Source organism: Physeter macrocephalus, chromosome 4 (genome assembly GCF_002837175.3).
Source record: "Physeter macrocephalus isolate SW-GA chromosome 4, ASM283717v5, whole genome shotgun sequence".
In the NCBI taxonomy this organism is placed as follows: domain Eukaryota; kingdom Metazoa; phylum Chordata; class Mammalia; order Artiodactyla; family Physeteridae; genus Physeter; species Physeter macrocephalus.
In genome coordinates this window covers 145,870,632-145,886,685 of record NC_041217.1, presented here as the reverse complement: position 1 = coordinate 145,886,685, position 16,054 = coordinate 145,870,632, and the positions used below count along the sequence as shown (strand labels likewise).

The 16,054-nt window shown below is 41.0% G+C and overlaps 2 non-coding genes across 2 annotated transcripts; both read right to left on the bottom strand.

The window, feature by feature from the left end:
- Positions 1-4,966: 4,966 nt before the first annotated feature.
- On the bottom strand, positions 4,967-5,072 carry LOC112063901 (U6 spliceosomal RNA). The gene has a single exon (XR_002891247.1). It is a non-coding gene; the product is annotated as a U6 spliceosomal RNA (small nuclear RNA).
- An 808-nt stretch (positions 5,073-5,880) lies between these two features.
- LOC112063900 (U6 spliceosomal RNA) lies at positions 5,881-5,986 on the bottom strand. Its single transcript, XR_002891246.1, has one exon. It is a non-coding gene; the product is annotated as a U6 spliceosomal RNA (small nuclear RNA).
- Positions 5,987-16,054: the final 10,068 nt, after the last annotated feature.

Here is a 16,054-nt window from a genome sequence, read left to right as displayed (position 1 = left end):
GGGGTGTACCAGAATCTCCGAAAGGGGGAGGTATCTTCTCAGATCCTGTGATTCCCCTGCCCCCATCCTGCCCCAGACCTTCCACCATTTGGTTACTAGGATGCCTGCCTGAGGCCAGGACACAAGGAATCCCCTTGTCTGGGTTACAATGGGGGGTGTGGCAGAGAAAGACAGAGGCTCTTTGGTCCTAGGGCCCACATCCTGGGAGGGGGGAGAGTAGGAGGGAAAGGCTGCTTTCCTTCCTCCCTTAGAGCAAGCTTTAGACTCCCCGGACCTGCACAGGGAGCAGAGCACTGGCTCTGGGCCTGGGTCCCAGGGCCCTAGTGAATTACACCAAAGGAGAGACTCAGGGAACCTGCCAACCTGGGGCTCAGGGAGGGGACAGGCCCAGAGAGAGGGTGGGGACAAAGGCTGTGGCGGATGTCACAGTATGAATTATTGGAGGTTAACCCTTTGAACCCCAGGTAACTGCCCCTATGTTGGTCCCTGTCTTTCCTGGGCCCTGAAACTAGATTATTGGAAGGCAAAAAGGAGAAAAAAGGATGTCAGGTGATCCTTGCCTATTTGCTGTGCCCTCGTGAGTTGGAGGAGTCTTCCTCAAATCCTGGAATAACTCCTGCAGTTTCTCTACTTTTCATTCTATGCTGAGGAAGGGACAGAAGCCAAGTTGATTATCTCCAGTTCCCCTAAACTCCTCAAGTCTGGTTCTGCAACCCCCCACCCCAATCCTTTTGGGGCAATACATTTCCTCCTCTCCTCTCAAAGTGATTGAAATCTCTAAAGAATATCCATAAGTCTCTTCTTTGCTGCCCACCAGCCCTCTCCTTACCCCTCTGGGTCTTGGGGCTCCTGACCTCCCCTCAGGCTGGGAATTCAAATACCCTTTCCCAATACCCTGACTCTGTTGCTATTTTGTGGTGACTTATGGGTAACTACCTTTCCACTTGGAACTCTTGTATTCCTTTTCAAAGCTTGCTTATTCATTTAATCTACAAACTTCTGAGCTGAAGAGGTTGTCCGCCCTCTTGTGACCATTATGCACCATTGCTGGAATAGCTGGGTGAAACCTTCAGGCTCAAATATAGCCTTAAGGAAGACCAGCCCTCTCATTGCACAGACAGGTTAGAGAGACAGTCCTACAGAAAGCAGAGACTTTACCAGTGTCACCCATGGTAAATCTGTGACAATGCTCAGGTTAAAGAACCCAGATTGCCTGCCTGCCTGCCTGCCTGTCCACCCACAATTCCATCACTTGGCCAGACTGTTTCCCCACCCCACGCTGTCACTACCCAAGCCCAAAGGATCTGAAAGCAATTTTCTCCCTGTTTTAATAGGTTCTTACCCCACCCTAGAGAGGCAGCTCGGTATTTAGAGAAAGAGCCACAGGCTCTGAGGAAAGAGACCCTTGGACCAGGATTGGATAAAGGGTGCATTAATATGGACCACAGATATAAGGAAGATCAATCTTGGACCAACTATTTTTCTGGGAAGGTAGGGCGAGTAGGCCCAGACATCATGGGGGCAGAATTCAACATTCCAGACCTGGACGTGAGAAGCAGGGGATAGGGGTGGGGGATGAGAGATAAAGAAATCCAGCTGGGTCCTGTGGAGTTGGGGAGCTCCAAAAGCAGGGGATTACAGCTCAGTTGGACTGGCATCTGAGGGTATTGAGGGGTTGCAGAGGTGGGTGAGTGGGGCTGCCTGGGAACTCCAGGTTGCCTGGACATCCCGTCTCAATACATTAGACTCCATTTCACTACTAGAGAAGCCCAGGAACCCTGGTAAGCACACATTCTTGGTCCCTCCTACCTGCCTCTGGACTGTTTAAGGCTTAGCTCTCCTGTTAGTTTAGACCTTTCCGGGTTATGAGGAGGACCTGTTTAGGAGCTCAAAGAAGAAAAGGGTGAAAAGGGAGAGAGATGCAGAGAGACAAAAGAGAATGGGATGAAAATGGAGGATTGAAGATATGATCAGAGGGAACATACTATCCTCCAAGTGGGCTGGGGACTTGTCAGGGCTCGGGGTAAAGGCAGAGATGACAGAGCTCTTGGCAGCTGCAGAAACAGTGCCTGGGAGTATAAGGGGTAGTGCTGGCTGGGATGAGTCCACCAGGGAGATGAGACCATGTGAATGGGCAAGTGTAAGAGCCTGCATTTAGGATGGAGTGGTGAACTTGAGCACTGGACTGACTGGAAGCTCAGTGGCAGCATAGGTGAGAAATGCTTGGATCTTGCATTGGATGCAGGCTCACTCTGCATGGTGCCAGGCACATACTGGATGTTCAGTGACACCTGTTGAATGAATGGAGGAATGAATGTAAACCCACGAAGAGATGTGACTTATAATTTAAAAAGTGGTTAATTAGGTAGTAATAGGTAATTTAAAGTATTATTCCATTTAATTCTTAGCAACACTGTAAACAATGCATTATTAACAGATCATAAGTGAACTATGGTAGGAACCTACGTCAGTCTGACTGCAGGGGCTTCCAGGAAGTCTTCTCTGATTCCCCACTCCCCTCTCCCACAGACCTTACGCTTCTAGGAGAACAGGTTATGCTGCCCAGCAGCAGGGCCAGTGTACATGTTTCCTATTGCTGCTGTGACAAGCTACCACAAACTTAACGGCTTAAAACAGCACAAATGTGTTATCTTACAGTTCTGGAGGTCACAAGTCCGAAATCAATTTCATTGGGTTAAGTTAAAAGTTAAGGTGTTGGCAGGGCTCTTCTGGAGAGTCTCTTCTGGAGACTCTAGGGGGCAATCCATTTATTTGCCTTTTCTAGCTTCTGGAGGCCGTTTGCATTCCTTGGCTCATGGCCCCTTCCTCCATCTTCAAAGCTAGCAGCATAGTATTTCTCCTCTCTGACCTCTGCTTCCATTCTTACATCTTTCTCTAATTCTGTCTCCTTTTAGGAGGATTTCTTTGTGATTACATATCCTTGTGCTTACATTGGGCCCAGTGGGATAATCCAGGATCATCTTCCCCATCTCAAGATCCCTAATTTAACCATATCTTCCAAGTCCTTTTTGCCATATAAGGTAAAATATTCTCAGATTCTGGGGATTAGGACTTGAATATCGTTGGAGGAAGGACCACTATTCAGCCTTCCACAAGCAGAGATGGAGGGTGGGTGGGAGGATGCATCCACACCCAGAAGGAGCCTCTATGCTTTGTCTAGCCTCCTTTGGCCTGGAGTGAGAGGTGGTGCCAAGGGGAGCTAGCCAGGCCCAGGCCCCATGTCTGGAGAATGGCAAGTGCCTCCTGCATCTTCACTACCAAGGAGAGCTGAGAGTGAAGGTCAGACTTGGGAGAAATTCTCAGTTTAGGGAACTTTTCAGGCCTGAGACGTCCCTGATGAACACGGTGGAGGGTTCTAACAGGCTCTGTCTTCAACACTGCCTCCTCTCCATGACCATTCTGTGCTCCCCCTCAAGGCAGAAGGTAATTACCAGCTAACTAGCCTGGGCTCTCTCTAGAAAGGGTAGATTAGTTGTCTCTCTTTTAAATTATTATCTTTTTATTCCTTAATAGTTAAACCATGCTCCTCAGAGCGGGGTGAACTCTCATCATCTGTTGATACTAAGTCTCTTTTTGTTTGATCTTTTTTTAATCCCTGATCCCTATTGTCATTCCTCCCTGACCCAGGCATACACGTTAATGTGTTCAGTATGTGTTTGGATATATATGTATCTTTGAAAATATAAATAATTATGTGCTTATGTGTTTTAATATATATAAATAGCAAGCCAGCCTTTATAATGAATTGCCCCATATTACAGTAATTTAACACAATAAAGATTTATTTTTCACTTACACAGGAGCACAGGTATTCTTGGTTGTACGGCTCTCCTTCACTGCCCATTTCAGGTCCCAGGCTCCTTCCATTTTCAGGTGGTGATAGCCTGATCCTGCATCATAAAGTTCCCTGTCAACTTTTCACCAAATTGTTTTACCATCCATTAATGACCATTTTATTAATTGGTTATTTCACTAGCAATTACAAAATGATGATTTCCTAATGCTATTATTTTTTCTTTTATTAGTTCTAATTTTGTACAGAAAAACATTTTCACATCCTCCAGGACCATCTGGTTACCCTGAAATAAAGTTCAGACCAGAATGGCAAGATAAATGCTTAAATCTCTTCCCTTATTTATCCCTTTCAAAGTAGTAAGTTGATGTTCTAGTAACTTGGTGTTCAATGATTTTGTTTTGTTTCGCTTTCTCCTTAAATTATTGTTGTGAACTTATAGCTTTTATTTATTCAATGTCTTTTAATCATTTGTAGTTATTTTTGTTTTATATTATAAAAAATCTTGAGTGTAAACAATAGTAGAGAAGATAGTATAATGAATTTCCATGCATCCATCACCCAGCTTCAGTAATTATCAACTCTGGCCAATCTTGGTTTATTTATTCCCTCAGCTACTCTCCCCCTAACCAAGATTATTTTGAAGCAAAACTAGATATGATTCCAGTTCATTTGTAATGTTTTAGTTTGTACCTCTAAAAGATAAGGAATTTTATTACCATTATGGCACCTAAAATTAGTAATCCCTCAATATAATAAAATATAACTATTCAATTTTCTGATAAACTTTTTTTTTAATTTAGTATCAGGATTATGCTGGCCTCTTAAAAGAAGTTAGGAAGTGTTTCCTCCTTCTTTGTCTTCTGAAAGCATCTGTGTAAGATTGGTAGCATTGTTCAGTATTTGATAGAATTCATCGGTGAAATAATACGGGCTTGGAGTTTTCCTTGTGGGGGAGGTTTTTAACAAATTCAATTTCTGTGATACATATAGAGCTATTCCAACTTTTAATTTCATTTTGAGTTAGTTTTGGTAAGTTGTGTTTTTCAAAGAATTTGTTTCAATTAAGTTGTTGAATTTATTGGCATGAATTTGTTCATAATACTGCCTTGCTATTCTTTTTTTTTTTTTTTTTTGGTACATGGATCATCAAAAAATATGGAACGCTTCACAAATTTGCGTGTCGTCCTTGGGCGGGGCCATGCTAATCTTCTCTGTATCGTTCCAATTTTAGTATATGTGCTGCCAAAGCGAGCACCTTGCTATTCTTTTAAAAAGTATTCATTGTAAAATAAAGCACAAGTGTAGAAAACACACAAAACAAATGTAAGGCTTAATGAATTATTCTAAGGCAAACACTCCTATAACCACTGCCATGTTAAGAACTAGAACCCACCCAGAAGTCCTGTCCATGTGCCCCATCCCAATTATAATCCCCTTCTTCTGCTGATAAGCAACCATTTCCTGATTACAGTATTCACTTCTTTGTATTTTATTTTATATCTTTATCATCCAAATGGACATCCTTAGATACTATAGTCTTGTCCACTTGAAAACATTTGATGTCTTTTTTTTTTTTTTTTTTTTTTGCGGTACGCGGGCCTCTCACTGTTGTGGCCTCTCCTGTTGCGGAGCACAGGCTCCGGACGCGCAGGCTCAGCGGCCATGGCTCACAGGCCTAGCCGCTCCGCGACATGTGGGATCTTCCCGGACCGGGGCACGAACCCGTGTCCCCTGCATCGGCGGGCGGACTCTCAACCACAGCGCCACCAGGGAAGCCCTGATGTCTTTTTATTTTATTTTATTTTATTGAGTATTTGATAGAATTCATCGGTGAAATAATACGGGCTTGGAGTTTTCCTTGTGGGGGAGGTTTTTAACAAATTCAATTTCTGTGATACATATAGAGCTATTCCAACTTTTAATTTCATTTTGAGTTAGTTTTGGTAAGTTGTGTTTTTCAAAGAATTTGTTTCAATTAAGTTGTTGAATTTATTGGCATGAATTTGTTCATAATACTGCCTTGCTATTCTTTTTTTTTTTTTTTTTTGGTACATGGATCATCAAAAAATATGGAACGCTTCACAAATTTGCGTGTCGTCCTTGGGCGGGGCCATGCTAATCTTCTCTGTATCGTTCCAATTTTAGTATATGTGCTGCCAAAGCGAGCACCTTGCTATTCTTTTAAAAAGTATTCATTGTAAAATAAAGCACAAGTGTAGAAAACACACAAAACAAATGTAAGGCTTAATGAATTATTCTAAGGCAAACACTCCTATAACCACTGCCATGTTAAGAACTAGAACCCACCCAGAAGTCCTGTCCATGTGCCCCATCCCAATTATAATCCCCTTCTTCTGCTGATAAGCAACCATTTCCTGATTACAGTATTCACTTCTTTGTATTTTATTTTATATCTTTATCATCCAAATGGACATCCTTAGATACTATAGTCTTGTCCACTTGAAAACATTTGGGAGTGTAGTTGATTTACAATGTTGTGTTAGTTTCAGGTGTACAGCAAAGTGATTCAGTTATACATATACATATATTTATTCTTTTTCAGATTCTTTTCTCATATAGCTGATCACAGAATACTGAGTAGAGTTCCCTGTGCTATACAGTGGGTCTTTGTTAGTTGTCTATCTTAGACAACCAACACAGTATGTATATGTTAATCCCAAGCTCCTGATTTACCCCTCCCCAACACGTCTCCCCTTTGGTAACCATAAGTTTTTTTTCGATATCTGTAAGTCTGTTTCTGTTCTATAAATAAGTTCACTTGTGTCATTTTTTAAAAAATTAGATTCCAAATGAGTGATATCATATGATATTTGTCTTTCTCTGTCTGACTTACTTCACTTAGTACATTTGATGTCTTTTTAAGTCTCTTAAAGTCCCCCTTTCATCCCTTTCTTAATTCCTTACAATTTATTTGTTGAACAACCTGGGCCATTTGAAGTGTAGAGTTTACCACAGTCTGGATTTTGCTGATTACGTACTCATAATGCAGTTCTGAATGTTCCTGTGTTCTCAATATTTCCTGCAAATTGGCAGCTGGATCCAGAGGCTGAATCAGACTCAGATTTGATCACTTTGGCAAGACTCTAAGAAGCATATAAATCCAGTCTCTATGCTTACAATTTTTTTCAGGTGTTGATGTTTATTACCTGTAGCCATTTATTCGTTGAGGATGCCATTAATTCTACAATACTTTCATAAAGAGAAACATCCTCTTATCTACTATTTGATTTCTGAGGGTACGGTTCACATAGGAAAGGCAGAATAAATGTTGATTCTTTTTTCACCAGTTTTGAAGATAATGAATTGAATCCCTATCATCCTCCAAAGTTGACCACTTAAAAAAATACCAATATGAAAAATATATATATCATTATGAACCTATGGATTTATATATATTTGATGGGTTTCAATCATCAATTAGAATTGTTGTCATTATCGAACTGCCAAGTGCCCCAACTTTGGCCAGTGGAGTCTCATTAAGCCGGCTCCTTGGTTCTTTTGACGTGACTCTAGTCATTTTTTTTTTTTTTTTTTTGGCTGCGTTGGGTCTTCTTTGCTGTGCGTGGGCTTTTGGGCTTTCTCTAGTTGCGGTGAGGGGGGGCTACTCCTTGTTGCGGTGCATGGGCTTCTCATTGAGGTGGCTTCTCTTGTTGTGGAGCATGGGCTCCAGACGAGCGGGCTTCAGTAGTTGTAGCACGCGGGCTCAGTAGTTGTGGCTTGTGGGCTCTAGAGCGCAGGCTCAGTAGTTGTGGCACACAGGCTTAGTTACTCCGTGACATGTGGGATCTTCCCAGACCAGGGCTCAAACCCATGTCCCCTGCATTGGCAGGCAGATTCTTAACCACTGTGCCACCAGGGAGGTCCCGACTCTAGTAATCTTTGATAGCTTTCCTTACTGTTTGGTTTGACAAAATATTCCTGGGTCATCTTCTATACGTCTTGCCCAGACTGCAATCAACCATTTCTCTAAGAAGCCTTCAGTTTTTTAAGTAAGAAATTATATTTCAAGACCACCGCCAGGCCTTTTCAGTGAACAGAACTACAGATTCAGTGGATAGACTATATATATAGTACACACACATACACACACTAAAATAATTCAGGAGTACATAGTGATACTTTCAATTCAAATTAAAGACTCAAGAACTTTTACTTAATCTCTTCTCTGGCTCCTTTCTTCCATACTGAGAATCTTAGTTTTTAAGGACACAGGAGATGATAGAATTAGAATAGTCCATAATTACTCATTTCTTTTATCTCATACACAAAGCACTCTCAGAATAACAATATTAATACTACCACCAATATGATTACTGAAAACATTTAAAAAGTATTTTGCAAATGCACTTGCCATTCTCCACCTCATTAAACAACTCTGTAGTGAATATTCACTACATTGTCAGGTTATATAGTCATGATATGCTATACTCTTTTTTCTTCTTAGCCCCTATGTAGTTTCAGTTCTACAAGTAATCTTATAATATTCACCTCCAGTCCTTAAGTCACTCTACTCATTTTGGTTGTCTGAAGTTGGTTTTCTACTAGATTCCCCAGGAAAAGCCCTCGGGAACAGTATTGTCTGAGATCTTACATGTTGATAAGTTTGTGCCCTTTATACTTATTAAGTCTTTTGCTAGGTTCACACTTTACTTTCTTGAGTCTCTTAAATGTGTTACTTCATTCATAAAGTATTTGAAAAGTGTAACGATAATCTAATCTTCCGTTCTAAGTCATGTGTTGTGTGTGTATTTTTTTAGATGCCCAAAGTATTTTTTTCTTTAAAGTTCAGTCATTTTATTAGAATGTCTTGGTGCTGGTCATTTGGGGACTATATTCTCAGCTTTGAAGTATGATCTTTGAATGTGTAGCTTCAAATTTTTCTTTATTTCAGGAAAATTTTCTTCAATAGTTTTTAGTGTTTGTTCTGTTCCCGTGTTTTTGTTTTCTTCTTCAGGGACTCTATCTCTCTATCTATCTATCTAACTGTCTATCTATCTATATTTTAGTCTTCTTTGCCTATTTTCAGTATTGGTCATTGTCTTTCAAATCCTTTTTACCTTTCTTCATTTCTTTTTGATTTAAAATTTTTTCTTTTCCGTTTTATTTATTTAAGGCATTATCTATTGTGTTTATTTGCTGTTGTGTACTTTCTAGTTTGGTCTTCATTTCTAAAATGATTTTTTTCTTTCATTTCTAATTCTTTCCTGAGACCTGTCACCTCATTTCTGAGTTTTTCTGTTTTTTTTATTATATGAAACATATATTGTTATTTATCAACATTTTAAAAAGGACATGATATAGAGCAAGTATTGTTTTCCAAACTTATTTGAGCACACACTTATACTAATATATCACAAATAAATGGTTCTATAGGAGGAATAAATGAGAGCTCATGTGCAAGAACTAGGGAAAGGTATTAAAGAGAGACATATTTTCAAGAGTGTGACCATCAGTAGCTTCAACTAATCATGTCTTAAACTTGACCAGTTGATTGGAATCCCCTGACTTAGATAATAACTGATTTTTTTCTTGAGTCCAGTATAGGGAGCCCCTGAGCAGATGCCAGCATACCTTAGGAATATAGTTTGGTGCTGAAAACAAGTACACATACATTTGAAAACAAATAAATATATCATCTGAATGGGATGGGGACTAAGTTTGGAAAGAATTGCTCAGGGAGACCTGATTTGTGCATTTGGCTAGGAACAATTGGCCAAGAGGGTAGGGACATCATAGGATATATAACATGGCCTTGGAAGCAAGGAATGGTGGGATTAAAAAAAAGCATACTGGCTTGCTTAAAGCGGGGGCACCAAAGTAAAGACATTTTAAGATTGAAGGAAGATCAAATTTTAGATTTGATAGGAAAGGCACTAGGACCACTGTCAATTTTTTAGTATGCTGGGTGAGGCAAGAGATTCAGGTCAAAAGATTTCAACGGGGTCTTCCCTGGTGGCACAGTGGTTAAGAATCCACCTGCCAATGCAGGGCACACGGATTCGAGCCCTGGTCTGGGAAGATCCCACATGCTGCGGAGCAACTAAGCCTGTGTGCCACAACTACTGAGCCTGTGCTCTAGAGCCCGCGAGCCACAACTACTGAGCCCACGTGCCACAACTACTGAAGCCCGCGTGCCTATAGCCTGTGCTTCACAACAAGAGAAGCCGCAATGAGAAGCCCACGCACCACAACGAAGACACAATGCAGCCAATAATAAATAAATAAATTTATATTTTTTAAAAAGATTTGAATGTTATTTGCCTGAGATAGTGCTGAGTTTTTCCTCTTTTCTTTCCTTTTTTTGTAATTTATTTATTTATTTATTTATTTATGGCTGAGTTGGGTCTTTGTTGCTGCGTGTGGGCTTTCTCTAGCTGTGGCAAGCGGGGTCCACTCTTTGTTGCGGTGCTCAGGCTTCTCATTGCAGTGGCTTCTCCTGATGCGGAGTACGGGCTCTAGGCACATGGGCTTCAGCAGTTGTGGCACGTGGGCTCAGCAGTTGTGGCTCGCAGGCTCTAGAGCACAGGCTCAGTAGTTGTGGCGCATGGGCTTAGCTGCTCCGCAGCATGTGGGATCTTCCCGGACCAGGGCTCAAACCGGTGTCCCCTGCATTGGCAGGCAGACTCCCAACCACTGCACCACCAGGGAAGCCCTTTTTTTAACATCTTTATTGGACTATAATTGCTTTACAATGTTGTGTTAGTTTCTGCTGTATAACAGAGTGAATCAGCTATAAGTATACATATATCCCCATATACCCTCCGAAATGCAAGTCTTATAGGATCGGTCACGATAGAATCTCCTAGCTAGCCCATGAGCTTCTTTTCACTATAATGTGTCTGCACAAATGCATTCCCAGCACAAGAACAGTGCCTGACACATGATAGGGGCTTGAGTCTTTACTGAATTAATTATTGAATAAATGGAGAGCCCAATCAAATCCTTGCTTTTGGATAGCAAGCCTGAGCCTCCACTTTGCACTTTTTGTCCCTAAAACCCCATAGGTTCAACTCTGGACAACCACTCCAAAATTTAGATGCAGAACTCAGAAGGCCCAATGTCTGCCTCTTTTCTGGTCTGTGGCCATGTTTACCTTATTGTGTTGCTACACATGTCATATGTATATTTGCTCTCTCTGTAAATAGCATTTCTTTGGTTTAGTGTGTTTATTTATCATTGCTTTGTATTTGCAGCAGAGAAGATTTACTGAAGCTGAAACTCCAAGGGCCAACTTTACTATAAATTGATTTAAGAGCCAAGTATTCATTAAGTAGTCCTATGACTACTATTTCAACGTCTTTATTCTGGACTTCAGTAATGCTGGCCATTTATTATTTTTTAGTTCATGCCAGGCTTTATGATGAAAAGGCTCATTTAGGTTATGCAGTATGAGTGGCTGTCAAGTCCTGTCTATGTAGGACTGTCCATGAAAACTCACTAATCAGAATAAACAATTTATAAGTTTTGCGGTATGCGGGCCTCTCACTGTTGTGGCCTCTCCTGTTGCGGAGCACAGGCTCCGGACGCGCAGGCTCAGCGGCCATGGCTCACGGGCCTAGCCGCTCTGCGGCATGTGGGATCTTCCTGGACCGGGGCATGAACACGTGTCCCCTGCATCGGCAGGTGGACTCTCAACCACTGCGCCACCAGGGAAGCCCTACAATTTTTTAATAATAACTTTATATGGGATTTGACCTTGATACTTTCCTATTGCTCAAAATTAGTTTTCTTGAACTTAAAGAATGAGTCAGGGTTCAGAAAAGCTTTTATAACATCACAGAGCTCCTTCTTCTGTTATTTTGTCTGGCTTGCTTCCTGGGATTTCCTGGCTCTGTTCCTCTCCTCTATGTTGGTATCCATCTTCTCTTTCTTTGTCTCTGTTGTCCCTATCCTACTATACTTGGATTCCATTCCCAGCAATTTCTCCTCAGGGCTTACTAGAAGGAAGCCCTGATGGGCTGGTTTTGACAGTTCATAGGTGCCAGACCTGCTCCAACCCCTTAGTCCTTCTCACTGCAGGCCCCTTGCACTCACCTATTTTAGACCACAGATCCCTCCTAAGTTTCATTTACTATTCTCAGTTGGCCTCTCTTGATTCCAGTAAGCACCTCTTGACTCTTTTGGGGTTCTCCTGTTCTTATTCTCTTAGATACTATCCCTTTGGTTCCTTCTTTCTCCTTGCATAGATGCTAAACCCATTTAGGTCTGGTGACTATTGGTGGTTTGTCCCCACTTGCTTGTAATTTGGGGTTGTGGAGATAACTTGTCACCAAATTTTGTTGTAAATGTTGTCCATGTTTTTAAAAATTTGACTCTCAAGTTGTTGGGTCAGCTTTTATGTGGAGATCTGAAGAGACTGAAAAACTGTGTGCCATCATAACTATCATCTTCTCAGAATCCACTCACTTTTATCCTTTGATGTCTGTAGGATTTGTAGTGACATCTTCTCTTTCATTCCTGATATGTATAATTTGTGCTGCTCCACTTTATTCTTTTTTTAAAAGGCTACCATTATTATTATTTTTAAAATAAATTTATTTATTTTATTTTTTGGCTGCGTTGGGTCTTCGTTGCTGCGCACGGGCTTTCTCTAGTTGCGGTGAGTGGGGGCTACTCTTTGTTACCATGCCAGTCTCTCACTTCGTCCCAGCTTACCCTTCTCCCTCCCTGTGTCCTCAAGTCCATTCTCTACGTCTGTGTCTTTATTCCTGTCCTGCTCCTAGGTTCTTCAAGTGCTGAGTTTTTCTAATTGGGATTTATGTTGTTCATTCATATATCATTTTCTTAGTGTCGTTTGTTTTCAAATAGTAGGTTGCAGTTTTGATCTGTTTTCTGGCACATCTTTGTGATGTGCTTTCACTGACTATATTAATGTTATTCTTACAATTTTTTTTTTTTTTGCGGTATGCGGGCCTCTCACTGTTGTGGCCTCTCCTGTTGCGGAGCACAGGCTCCGGACGCGCAGGCTCAGCGGCCATGGCTCACGGGCCTAGCCGCTCTGCGGCATGTGGGATCTTCCTGGACCGGGGCATGAACACGTGTCCCCTGCATCGGCAGGTGGACTCTCAACCACTGCGCCACCAGGGAAGCCCTACAATTTTTTAATAATAACTTTATATGGGATTTGACCTTGATACTTTCCTATTGCTCAAAATTAGTTTTCTTGAACTTAAAGAATGAGTCAGGGTTCAGAAAAGCTTTTATAACATCACAGAGCTCCTTCTTCTGTTATTTTGTCTGGCTTGCTTCCTGGGATTTCCTGGCTCTGTTCCTCTCCTCTATGTTGGTATCCATCTTCTCTTTCTTTGTCTCTGTTGTCCCTATCCTACTATACTTGGATTCCATTCCCAGCAATTTCTCCTCAGGGCTTACTAGAAGGAAGCCCTGATGGGCTGGTTTTGACAGTTCATAGGTGCCAGACCTGCTCCAACCCCTTAGTCCTTCTCACTGCAGGCCCCTTGCACTCACCTATTTTAGACCACAGATCCCTCCTAAGTTTCATTTACTATTCTCAGTTGGCCTCTCTTGATTCCAGTAAGCACCTCTTGACTCTTTTGGGGTTCTCCTGTTCTTATTCTCTTAGATACTATCCCTTTGGTTCCTTCTTTCTCCTTGCATAGATGCTAAACCCATTTAGGTCTGGTGACTATTGGTGGTTTGTCCCCACTTGCTTGTAATTTGGGGTTGTGGAGATAACTTGTCACCAAATTTTGTTGTAAATGTTGTCCATGTTTTTAAAAATTTGACTCTCAAGTTGTTGGGTCAGCTTTTATGTGGAGATCTGAAGAGACTGAAAAACTGTGTGCCATCATAACTATCATCTTCTCAGAATCCACTCACTTTTATCCTTTGATGTCTGTAGGATTTGTAGTGACATCTTCTCTTTCATTCCTGATATGTATAATTTGTGCTGCTCCACTTTATTCTTTTTTTAAAAGGCTACCATTATTATTATTTTTAAAATAAATTTATTTATTTTATTTTTTGGCTGCGTTGGGTCTTCGTTGCTGCGCACGGGCTTTCTCTAGTTGCGGTGAGTGGGGGCTACTCTTTGTTACGGTTCGTGGGCTTCTCATTGCGGTGGCTTCTCTTGTTGCAGAGCATGGGCTCTAGGCACACCGGCTCAGTAGTTGTGGCGCATGGGCTTAGTTGCTCCGCAGCATGTGGGATCTTCCCGGACCGGGGCTCGAACTTGTGTCCCCTGCAATGGCAGGCGAATTCTTAAACACTGCGCCACCAGGGAAGCCCCATTTTATTCTTTTTTCAAAATTTATATTTATATTTATTTTTGGCCGCACGGCATGTGGGATCTTATTTCCCCAACCAGGGATTGAACCCGTGCCTTCTGTAGTGCAAGCACAGAGCCCTAACCACTAGACCACCAGGGAATTCCCCTGCTCCATTTTATTCTTGATTAATAGACTCTTGCTCAGAGTTTATCCATTTTCTTAATCTTTTTAAAGAACCAAATTTTGGCCTTATTAATTTTCTCTATTGTTTGTTTTCTATTTCATCAAATTTTACTCTAATCTTTGGTATTATTTTTCCTTCTACTTTAATTTGCTCACCTTTCTCTAGCTTCTTGGGTGGAAACTTAGATCATTGATTTTAAGCCTCTATTTTTTTTAATAATATAAGCTGTACATTACTCTCTAAGCACTGCTTTACCTACATCTCATACATTTTTTTATGTTGTATTTTATTATTCAGTTAAATATGTTTTATGATTTCCTTTGCTATTTCTTCTTTGGCCCATAAGTTAATTAGGAGTATATTGCTTAACTACCAAATATTTGGGGCTTTATAGAGAGCTTATTTTTATTGATCTCTAATTTAATTCCAGGTAATATACTCTGTATGAATTCAATTTTTTAAAATTATTGAGATTTGCTTTCTAGCCCAGAAGATGGCTTATCTAGATGAATGTTCCATGTCCCCTTGAAAATAACATGCATTCTGCAGTTGCTAGGTATAATGTTTTATAAATGTCAATTAGGTTAAGGTGGTTGATAGTATTGGTCAAGTCTTCTATCTCCTTGGTGAATTTTTATCCACTTGGTCTATCAATAGATGAAACAAATAGAAAATAAATAGCAAATAGCAGTCTTAAGTCCAAACTTATCAATAATTACATTAAATGTAAGTGCACTAAATACTGCAATTAAAAAACAGAGGCTGTCAAATCTGAATAAAAAAGCAAGATCCAACTGTTGCTCTCCACAAGAGATGTACTTAAATACAAAGATAAAAATAAGTTGAAAGTAAAAGTTTGGGAAAAATAAAGCATGCAAAGACTGATCCAAGGAATGTTGGAAATTAATATCAGGCAAAATAAACTTCAAGACAAGCAGTATTACCAGAGAAAAAGAGGGACATTTTATAATGATAAAAGGATCAATACGTGATGACTTAAAATTTTTAAATGTGTATGGGAATTCACTGGTGGTCCAGTGGTTAGGACTCTACACTTCCACTGACCAGGGCCCGGGTTTGATCCCTGGTCAGGGAACTAAGATCTTGCAAGCCATCTGGTGTAGCAAAAAAAGAAAAAAATTAAAATGCATATGTACCTAATAAAATGAGCTTTCAAATTACATGAAGAAAAAATTGGCAGAACTAAAGGGAAAAAAACCAAGCCCACAATCATAGTTGGAGATTTTAACACTCTTTCTCACTGATGATAGAACAAGTATTGTACTATTTCACATAAAATACAGGAATCTTGCAACAGTATAGTTCCATTTTCCCCCTCTGGCCCAATCCTTTGAGCTACTGTTGTCAGCTGTACTATACCTATATATGTCATAAACCCCAGAATATAGTTTATAATGTTTGTTTTTAATTTATTTATTATATTTTTAATTTATTTTTGGCTGCATTGGGTCTTTGTTGCTGTGTGCAGGCTTTCTCTAGTTGTGGCGAGTGGGGGGCTACTCTTTGTTGTGGTGCGCGGGCTTCTCATTGTGGTGGCTTCTCTCGTTGCAGAGCACAGGCTCTAGGTGCGCAGGCTTCAGTAGTTGTGGCTCGCGGGGCCCAGCGGCCATGGCTCATGGGCCTAGCCACTCCACGGCACGTGGGATCCTCCCGGACCGGGGCACGAACCCGTGCCCCCTGCATTGGCAGGTGGACTCCCAACCACTGCGCCACCAGGGAAGCCTATAATGTTTGTTTTAACATGTCATACGCATGTTAAAGAAATTAAGAGAAGAAAACAAC